We start from the raw sequence: 6,701 nt of genomic DNA, 5'->3' as shown, positions 1-6,701 counted from the left end.
CAATGTAAATAAAAGGAAAAATCTGCGATCAATTATGATCACTTGATAGGGGTTGGGGGGGTGGGGGGGGAATCATATTGCAAAGCATTAACAGAAATAACAACCAGGAGGAGACGGCGGAAAGTAGCAGCATCGGTTACCTCCCCAGTCACGCATCCCTTGAATACTAAGATGCTGCACGGAGAAGAGTGGTTCCCAGAGGCAGCAGACTTTAAAGGACTAGTGAAATCCCATGTGGTTTGTCATGCCGGAATGCTCTTGGGTGGGGGCAGAAAAGGAGTGCGGTGGTGGGCGGGGTGCTGAAGCAAGACAGGCTCCTGAGATAGCTCGAGCAACTGAGCGATTGCCGGGTGTGTGGGGAGGGGGGGGGGGGGGGGGGGAGCGGTTATGGTAGGATGGGGAGGGAGGCGGTGGCAGGGAAACAGAGGACAGAGGCACACTTTGAGCGGCAGCCGGAGGTGGGGAGGGGCCTCGATGCTGCAAAGGGAGAAGGAGCGGAGGAGGAAATCATGCGGGCCCGACTTCTTCTGCCCCCCTCCCCCCCGAATGAGCACGCACGCCATCAAAATTAAGCTGGCGACCGGTTACGACCGGCCCGGGGAGATGACTTGAAGGGCGCCGCTTCGACGGCGGCGTGGCGCCTGAGGCGCTCCCATCCCCCCCCCACCCTCCCTCCCCCTCACTGGTCATCAGAGGTTGATAGCGTGCATCAGGGGTATGCTGACTGGCTCCCTCCCTGGCCGGCAAGATTAAATAACATCAGAGACAGCCGCCTCCCCTCCCTCCTCCTCCTCACCTCCCCCCCTCCGTGCTCTGGAGCTGGGATTTAACGTCCTCAGGCCCCAGTGGTAATGTTCAGTTTCCAGCTTCAGACAGGCGGAGGTGGAGGCTGAGGACGTAGCAGGAATACGTTAGTGAATTAGCGGGCTGGCGGGGGACGCGCTGCCCCTCCCGCGTCCTCGCGGGTCTGCAGGTTAAGAGCCGATGTGACCGCGACGATGACTCACACGCAGGTGTAAGAGGAGAAATCACATTGAGGTGAGCCTATTGCTCACCCATTCTCTCCCAAAACAATTGTACACTCGGGGGGGTGGGGGAGGGGGGGGTGACACCAAATGTTTTATCAGCCACGGCAGGAAACAACCACTATTGGTGCATTCAAACACGTCCGGCAAGTCCCAGACATTTTGAAAATCAAAAAACGGATTTCAAGCTGCATTAACTGTAACTAGTGAGCTATACGTCATTTGACTTCGTACAGCGGCGCGGAACCAAAATAAACACATTTTGCTGTCAGTTAATTGCAAAAAGGAGGTTGAAATAACTACATAATAATGCAGATAAATGAAGGCCTAAAGTGCTTGTTTTCTGAATGGAGTCCGGACCAATCGGCTAAAGGCGGTGCTAATATTGTAGCCGCTGTGCTTCAAACATACATTGAGTTATGGCTACTGTCGGTACAAACAGGACATACATTAATGGAGCACTGGTGGACCACAGAGGGCGACACAAGGTTTTCACACACAAACACAAGTAAACAACATGAGAATCCACAGTGTTTTGAGACATGCGAATTTCAACCTTGAGTGAATATAAGCAAATATGTAAAATAAGTCAACTTCTTCATAGGATAGAGGGGTGAAGATAAGACCAGACTAAAAAACAACTTCAGATGAAATTGAGAAGATAGCGTCCGAGGTGGAAGGCAGAAGAGGTACACTGCTCCCAAATGTTTTCACTGGACTGACAATGATTAAAAACATGAGACTGGGCCGCGACGAGGTGAATATTGTGTCGTCTGAGATACGCACCGCGGCTCCGGGGAAAATATTTGATATTAAAGTTGATGTGAAAAAAGGAATAACAGACAACAGAAAGGTGAGGAAACCGGGGGGGGGGGCAGTGGAGGACAAGAACCCTCTGAGCTGTCGAGATGAGAGATTATCCCAATTGTGGACAAACATCGGTCGGGGTGAAGGCCAAGACATCTGGCGAGGACAGCGGGACCCGGACGTAACATGTGTCAAATGTTGGATCAGGGCTTTTCCGGTTAGCTTGAAGCTCCCTTGGTAACCTCGACCATCACGACGCTAAATCAACATCTGAAGGGCGCTTCTTTAGCAGATGACGAGGACACACTGAAATCACTGGAGTTTACACTGTATGCGTTATTCCGCTCTCATCAGGACCAGTGGAGGAGACATGAATCGATCGCCACCGAGCTAAAGGCTAACCTGTTCCTTAAGAGTGATATGGAACGCTCGGGTCGGTGTGAACAGCAACCGCACATTATCGCTGAATAATGCACCCCCCCGTGACTCGCTCTCGGCCAATCAGCACGCTGGATTTCCTCTACCCGTGTTATAATATCACGTACCCGTTGGCCAGGGGAAGCAAAAACAACACGTACTGAGCACCTTTCCCACCGTGCAGGATAATAAGAGTACAAGGTTCTCTTCGTTTACCTGATTTATTAATATTCGTACTTCAGTGCCGCTCTCTTGGGACGCTTTAAAGGAAAGCTCGAGCCATGTGGATTCTTACAATCTCCCGGTAAATATATAAAACAAAACAAAAAAATGTCTTGTTGGCCGATAATAGTGAGGAATGACTTAATTAACCTTAGGGAAGTATCATTTGGCAAATAATATTGTACCAGTTTTTAATAAACGATGAAATACGTTTTAGCAGTGAACTCAATTTGAACCCGACTGGATTCTCACACACACACTCACACACACACACACACAAGTTGAAGTTGTGTATGAAGTTTGCTGACGAGGTCATTAAGTCACCAACACGTCCCAGTTATCTAAACTCGAACCATCCACAAGATGCAGGTCTATGAAACTGGGAGGAGCTCAACGCCGGCGCCGGCTTATGAATGAACACCAAAATGGCCACGGGGGCCTCCGACGGGGAGGGGGGGGCGCGCGGCGCCGCTCAGCACAGCGCCGGGCCCATCGGGTGTGCTTGCCCTCTCCACCTCCTCCTCCACAAAAAAAAAAAAAAGCGCAGTCTCTGCCACGATCCCTGCGGGCCCTTTGACTGAGAAGGCGGGAGGCGCTGAAACGGGACGCCGCGACGAGTATGTGAGCGCCACGGAGGGGAGGTTGACCCACGGAGGCAAAATGTCCTCTCAGTCTCACGTCTAAACAAACGCATCATTTGTTCCCACAAGGCTCCTCGTTACAAAAACTCCCCTCTTGCCCTCTTTTGATAAATGGATTTGTTGAATATTAAGCAGGTCTTTATTTCTCTTATCCATCCGCCTTCCCGCACCGAGTGACAAGAGGACGGAGAACGAGACGGAAGAAGAGAGACACGCCAACACCCTCTCTCTCTCCCTCCTCCCTCCCCCCCTCCCAATCCTCCCTACCTTGTCTTTCATTATTTATTTACGGTCTGCAGTTTTTCCGCCGCGCGCATATTGATGCGGAGAGGCCCGGGTGTGAGTGCGTGTCAGAATCATTTCCTGACGAGGGAGACAAGGTGGAAGTAATCAGCAGAGCGCTGATGCAATATGACAGCCCCGAGAACCGCTGGTACACAGCTAAGAGCAGCAGGGAGAAGCAAAACATCTCCCCACTGAAGGAGGCGGCAAGATCTGCCAGAGCAACATTTGGGAAGGGGGGGGGGGTACATTTAGAAAGTTTGAGGGAAGAAAATTGGATTCTAGGGCTGTTTTTTTTGTCTCAGCTCATCTATGAAATTTTCTCCTTACGTGTGAAGAAGAATCTGTATCTATCAGCGTGTTATACAGTGTTTTGTCTCCGTAAGGCCATTCAGAGAGCTGCCCGGTTTGTTTAGAAAATGTTTAGTCCCCTGTGTTCGCTTTTTAACCCTCGAGGGAAGTCATTCGTGCAAATGGATGTTGGGATGTGAGGGCCGGTTTCTACAATCGTGACCAATGTCCAGAGTTTCTGAGATGAAGAAATTCCCCCCATTAGGCATCAATAGTTTAAAAAAATAAAAAATAAAAATCTAATGAATTCAAATCAAACTTTTCAGTCTGTTGGCTGGTGCAGAATGGAGAGGAGGATACGCAGACTCACAGGGATACGCACACATACGCCAGCGAGGCACGTGCTGAAACAAACTCCCCCTCCCCCCCAGGTCTCTCTCTCTCTCTCTCCAAGGCAGGTGCAGATTGATTAGTTATCCCGCAGCCATCATCGAGCGCACTGAGACAGCCGAGCACGACCTCTCCCCGTGTAACGCACCTGCACCGTCTCCATCACGCACCTGTACGTCTCCATCCCATGCATTTATATCTCTGTGCCTGCCATCACCTTCCTCCGTCTCTCACATTTGTAGAGACACCCTCTCCCTCACACACACACACGCACACACACAGTTATATAGGTACGCACACACACAGACAAACATCAGGCTCACGATGACAGGCTAAACCGTCCCGGCTGCAGTAATTGATGGAACGCCGAAGACGGCGCATTTAGGGTCTCCCTGCCACTCCTCTTCCTCCGCCGACCCGAGAGAGCAAATGGGTAAACGCTCAAAACGCGCACACATACACACACACACGCGCACACACACACGTGCGCATACAGAGTGGCGTAAGCGCGCGGATTGATTGATCGGGGCGGTGGGTTTCATGGCGGCCGGTAACATTTCTCTGCATCATGTCGACGCCTCTGGCAGCAAGAGCCTCGGAGTGATCTCTGAGGAATTAGGTAATCAAAGTCAGCGGGCTGAATTCCGCCGGGGCGGCCATCATGCAACGGCCTAAACAGATTTAGAGTAAGTGAAAATACCCATTTTTCTTGTGAAGATTATGTATGTGGAATATAATAAAACTCATTGGCAATAAGGGCACTTTATTGATAATAAATTGCTTCATCTGTCCAGCAGTTTGAAGCGCGCAGGTTAAGGAAAGATGGTAGTTCTTGGTTAAATATTTGGTGTGAGTGAGTGTGAGACAGGTCACGTTGCCTTTTTCCAGTTCAAACCAATAACGCCACTTTTACATTTACCCACATTTCTCCATCAGAAGATGTTCCATTTGAAACAAGGTCTAATCCAGAATGTCAAAACAGAAAATGATTTGTTTCAAATCTTTCCATTTTGTTATATTTAGACTTACAGGGGAATATGTGTGTGTGCATGCAGGCAGTCGACGTACAATCGCGTGTAACTCTCGTCTCCCGGGTCATACCATTCAGCCTCAACCCTCTCACTGCAACGCCAGACAGACGCAAAAAGGGAGCCCCTCGGGCGCCGAGGAAGCGGCACGTGGGTGTTGCACCCGACCTGGACCAGAGGTAAAGGCGCCGCCTGCTCGGGGGAATTACAGTTCCTTCAGCAGATTTGTCCAAGCAAATGAATAGAATGCAAATCCTTCTTCTGGGAGACGGCGCGTGATCGAAAACAAGCAATTGCTGCACAAAGTGGCCTAAATCCATTTAGTCATCCCTTCCGGTCCGGTGGGTGTAGTCTGCCTTTCACGTGCCAGCACTATCATTCAGAGTTCCACAACATTAAACGTATTCAGAACAGCATTTAAAATAATCCATCACCATTCCAATCTTCAAGAGCTCCAGCATCGTCCCGCAGCCATTGAAGAGGATAGGATTCTATAATCAAAGTCTTAGTTCTCAAGTTAATGGAGGCACTGGCAGCGCGGCGAAATGTTATATATGCATTCATCAAATGTCAAAATATGTTGCAAAATACCCGCGACTCCCGAAGCATTTCAAAGTTATGCCAAAGATTCAGAAAATGGAAAAAATACTAAATTCTCATGGCTTGATGTTACCCTATTTTTACTTATATACTAAAAATGATGTGTAAGCAATTTGTTGTTGCATTAAAAAAAAGGTTACACTCAAATTTGAAATTAAAGAAACCGGTTACTAGTTTTATTTTTTACGGTTTAAGTCAAGAATGATCCCACTTAGTTTGTCAGATTGAGGCATCTTACTAATTACACAATGGTATCGGATCAGTACCCCAACACTTAGTATCTACCAGGTATCGCTGGGACTGAAGAAAATCCGATTGGAGCGTCCCTTTAACTAAGCCAACATACTTCCAAGAGCAGATAGATGAATAAATACATTGTTTTATTTGACTGGCTGGTGCAGTACGGCTGTTGGAAAGAAGGTTCTAGACAACAACATCTCATTCTCATTCACTCATCTCCCAAGGTTTCACCCTCATCCACCCGTCTGGTCATTCATGCTTCGACCTCTCCATTTACCATCTGTCCAACTGTCTCTCAGCTGTTGCACTAACCCACCCTCCCATACATCCACCCACCGAGTCTCGCCAAGTGCTCCAACGGACCCATTATCTTCCCCCATGAACAAAATAAAAAAATAAAATACACACACACACACACTTCTCGGCTTTGGTGCAGTCTCTGACTGAAGACCCGTGGCGCAAAAACCAATTGTGGTAGATACGAGGGACTGAAGAGGACGGACGGACGGACGGACGGGGAGGGTCCGAGTGTCACGTCCCATTGGGGTCAGAGGATGGCGGCTACATTTACCAAAGCATACAGCCCCGAGGAGCAGAGTACTTCCCCTGTCGCTGTGGATTACTCCGTTAAGATCACATCTACCAGTCTCGCAGTGTCCCGCTCAGACCACTCGCCATTCAAAATTCATGCAACATGCAGAAAGGTTGGTGCTGAAGAAATGTTAAACTGCGACAGGGCTGGAATTTTAAGAGAGATC

The sequence above is a fragment of the Pungitius pungitius genome, chromosome 9 (assembly GCF_949316345.1).
Source record: "Pungitius pungitius chromosome 9, fPunPun2.1, whole genome shotgun sequence".
Taxonomy (NCBI): domain Eukaryota; kingdom Metazoa; phylum Chordata; class Actinopteri; order Perciformes; family Gasterosteidae; genus Pungitius; species Pungitius pungitius.
This window is presented reverse-complemented; position numbering follows the sequence as displayed.